This window comes from Rhinichthys klamathensis, unplaced genomic scaffold (assembly GCF_029890125.1).
Source record: "Rhinichthys klamathensis goyatoka isolate OS25496 unplaced genomic scaffold, OSU_Roscu_1.1 h1tg000011l_1, whole genome shotgun sequence".
NCBI classification, from domain to species: domain Eukaryota; kingdom Metazoa; phylum Chordata; class Actinopteri; order Cypriniformes; family Leuciscidae; genus Rhinichthys; species Rhinichthys klamathensis.
In genome coordinates this window covers 18602223-18606571 of record NW_026606564.1, presented here as the reverse complement: position 1 = coordinate 18606571, position 4349 = coordinate 18602223, and the positions used below count along the sequence as shown (strand labels likewise).

Here is a 4349-nt window from a genome sequence, read left to right as displayed (position 1 = left end):
AAGAAACATTTTAACTCGTATAGAGGCCCATCACACTCATATTCAGCCTTGTTTATTGGTTTTCTTTTTTTCTCTTTTTCTTTTTGCACGTGTCCACAGCAGCCCGATACTGTCCACCCCAAAAGTTCTTTTAAGAGCTAAGACTTTTAAGAGCTTTGGTTTCGTAAGTACATGTTTTGACTAACTATCAGACAAGTTTTCAGTATTTATTGGCATAATGCAGCATAAATGTAACATGAAACTTTAGGACTGTTACCGGGTTTGATTAATATATTTTTTAACTACTTTGTTTTATTAGATTTTGGATTGTCTTGCTCTGCCGCCTCAGTTTTAATTTCAAGGTAAGTAATATTACTTAGCTGCTCCTAAATGTGTTGTCAGTAATATATGTTGTATATTTTATTTTTAAACTTACATCGGATATTTATATTTGGTCATTTTTTTGCGATGGGACAACTATCCATACATAGGCTATTTATGTAGATTCAGAAATTAAGAGAACACTGCAAAACTTGATAAATAGATTTTTTTTTCATATATTTGCAATTTCAATATGTTCAATATGTAGCAAAGTAACATTTTGCCAATTAATATCTATTGCAAGTGCCTAAAAATAACAAGCCATTCACATTGATGTGTTGCAGTTTTTGTCCATAAGTTCTTTCATTTTGCCTTCAACACTACAAGGTAAGATATTTACAAATGTACATTAACATGTTCTTTCTAGTAGGATTTGGTTTTAGTGCTGAACGATTACAAAAATACAATATTTAAAAATAAAATCTGATAATCAGTGATCCCTAAATATTTAAGAAAAATAAGCTTGACAATTTAACTAACTGGAAAGCTCAGATTGGGTAAAAAAGGGTGTACAAATTAAATATAAATTAAATAAATGCTACTCTCCTAGAATGAGCTCTGAAAAGAGAGAGATGCACAGGACATATGTGCATGCTTGGAGAACCACAAGGCAGGCATTGTCCAGATCGCCATCTCACCTGGAGACTAATCCAGCCGGTGAAGTACAATCACTTGATCTTCCACTTGAAGAACAATCAGAAGGTGCTGACGGAGTAGTAATGTCAGTGGATATGGAGCAGAATTGTGGGGGATATTCATCTGACACTGAACACCATTTGCACTCTGAAAATGCAAGAGAACAGCCAATAGCAACAACATGGGAGGTAATTAACAGCTTGAATGAATCCTTGGCGTTTCACCTTGAAGACGACGACAGTGAGGACATGTCACTGGCAGAAGAGCTGTCCACTTGGGCCATTGAATACCAGATAAAACACAATGCACTTGACAACCTTCTTAAATTGTTAAAAAGGCATGGACACAGTGAATTACCCTCAACTGCCCGGACCCTTTTGCACACTCCCCGGCAACTTGACACACAGCAATCATCTGGAATGGAATACGTTTACTTTCCACTAAAACAGAAATGACAAGAAACGTTAGAAAGTTACCCACTTGATGAAGTAGTTAATCTCCACTGTGTTGATTTATCCCTGAACGTTGATGGATTACCACTGTACAAAAGCTCCAAAACATGTATGTGGCCAGTCCTTTGCGCAGTCATGCTAGATCCTGTTACCATTTCCCCCACGGCTCTGACATGTGGTGCAAGTCGACCAACAGATCTTGGCTTTTTGGAAGACACAGTATGGGACCTGGTCATCTGATGAATGACGGGATTACCTTCATGGGAAGAAAAATAAAAGTCAATCTGAGGTGCTTTGTGTGTGATGCTCCAGCTCGTGCATTAGTGAACAATATTAAACTGTATTCCGGGTACTTTGGCTGTGACCGATGTGAGCAAAAAGGTGTGTGGTTAAACAGAGTCACATACCAAGAGACTGCTGACCTCATACTCCGGACAGATGAAGCATTCAGGAACCAAACACAGTTTCAGCATCACCATGGGAACACACCTGTGTCTCACCTCCCCATAGACATGGTGCGGTGCTCTCCCATTGAGTACATGCACCAGGCTTGTCTCGTGTAGTGTACTTACACTTCCTTTCTTTCAGTGTGGCCATGGCAATCCTAGTATGTCCAAGTCTTGTGCAGGAACTTTCCAAATATGCCAATGAACTGCTGCAATACTTTGTGGAAAAAGGTAGGACACTCTATGGACAGGAGTTCCTCGTGTACAACACCCATACCATGCTGCACATAGCAAGTGATGCAGAACACTTTGGTTGTCTGGAAAATTGTAGTGCCTTCATGTTTGAAAACTACCTGCAGTCACTGAAGAAGATGGTGCGTTCTGGCAGACACCCACTGATTCAGGTTTCTAAGAGGCTGGAAGAGATGAGCAAACAGAAAAAAACTCCAAACAATACAAATGTACAGAAAATATCCCCAAAGGCCCGAGACTGTGCATACATCCTCAGTGGGGGCCAATGCTGTGAGGTTCTTCAAGTGCCAGACAAGGAAGAAAGAGTGCTTTGCCGTGTGTACAGTAAACCGTACCCTCTGGTCCAGAGCCCATGCACGTCATTTTTGATTGGTGCCTACACATACAACCAAAAAAACAACACTATCAAATGGATTCCAACATCAGAACTCACAAAACATGTGATAAAGATGAATGCAGAAGACAGGAGTGTGATTTTTCTGTCATTGCTCCACAAGTTATAATCAAAGGTAATAGGTTGTCATATGATGTGATTTGAGGCGATTGGTAAACATAATTAGCTTCTTTTCCATTTATAATGATTTTTCTTGCTTCTTGCAGAATGTTTGCAATAGTTGAATTTTTGGAGGAGGGGACTTGTGATTTGGTACTACAGACCTGGCTTTTTGAAGAAGATGAGGTATTAAATCTCACTTGTATCAACAACATACATTTACAAATATCTTTACATTCACCAAGAAAATCAAAATGGAGAATTCTTTCTTTTATGGAACATAACAGTGCATCTTTAAAATTATTCATGCACATTTTTTGTAAAGCGCTTTTAATCTTTTTTTTTTTACAAAATGATTTACATGCCTTCATTGTAAGGACAACTCTTCTCTTTTTTCCCTCATCTTTCTCTTTTCAAATTTACCACATTGTTCTCCCACCGAATGTTACTTCAATTTAGCATGTTTTGAGTACAATTCTCAATTATTAACATTTACATCTAACTTTTTACTTGAGTTAGATTTTCAGTTACTATTGCTTTCATATTACAGTTTGAATTCATTTTACTTTAAAGGACCATTCAAACAAAATGTTAGTGCAACTACTGTTAAGCAATGCTAAATTATACTCACTGTGTTTTTACTTCAGGTGACTATGAAACTGCTGAAAGTGGCCCAAAAGAGCAGCTGTGCAGTCTTCTGTGGAGAGCTCCGGTGACGTTCCCAAGAGGAGAAAACACCAGTGTGTCTCAGCAGCTCCGATGAAGGTATGAACCTGAGCATGTGAAAAAAAGTTTACAAGTAAACAATTAAAGTAATTCAAAAATCTTTTTTTTTTTTTTTTTTTTTTTTTTTTTTAAAGATACTTCTTCAGTCCCTCACCCCAAAAAGAAGAGCCGGGTGAACTGTACAACAACTGGTAGGCCTTTCTTAGTTTTAATTATTTTACTTTACCACTTGTGCACATTTTCATATTAAAAAGTGTTTGGGGGTTTTCAGAATACCAAAATTTCATTAGTTGATTGATACCAATACCAGTACATTTCATTTCTAATTTACAGTGGAACCTCAGCTGCCATTTCCCCCAGCATTTAAACCAAACAAACAAACCACACTAACGCAATCAACACCTGAAGATTATACAATTCTTGATGCATCATTAAGACCAGCGCCTCCTAGAGACATCCCGAAGAATGGTAAATGCAAAACATAATTAGAAACTTAGTTGTTACCTTTATTTGAATGAATCAATCTTGATTCTCCCAGATCACCTCCTGAGCCTACTCACTCGGAGAATCATCAGCATTCTCATTCTACATTTGAGTTCTCAGAAGAGGAGAAAAATAAAATACAAGTACTAAAAGACAAGTTTAAAAATTACTGAGAGCCTCGAAAAAACCTACCGTACATCAGACATGTGTTTTTCACGAGATCGCAAGGGCCGGCTGAAACAATCGACATGTATGTCACTGATCTGAAAAGCAAAGCTAAAGACTGTGAGTTTGGTGATCTCCACGATTCATTAATTCGTGATAGGATTGTATGTGGCATAAGAGAGGATCAACTAAAAGGCAGGCTTCTAAGAGAAACGGATCTCACATTGGAAAAGGCCATAGACATTTGCAGGGCCAGCGAGATCACGTCGAGTCAGATGAAAGCACTCAATGATGAAGTAACTACACAAAGTTGAATCCATAAAGCCAAAGAAAAGA

At 37.9% G+C, this 4349-nt stretch overlaps 1 long non-coding RNA gene across 1 annotated transcript; it reads right to left on the bottom strand.

The window, feature by feature from the left end:
• Positions 1-904: 904 nt before the first annotated feature.
• LOC130100688 (uncharacterized) lies at positions 905-1501 on the bottom strand. The gene is made up of 2 exons (XR_008808914.1): positions 1221-1501; positions 905-1143 (listed from the first exon to the last, which is right to left on the bottom strand). It is a non-coding gene; the product is annotated as an uncharacterized LOC130100688 (long non-coding RNA).
• Positions 1502-4349: the final 2848 nt, after the last annotated feature.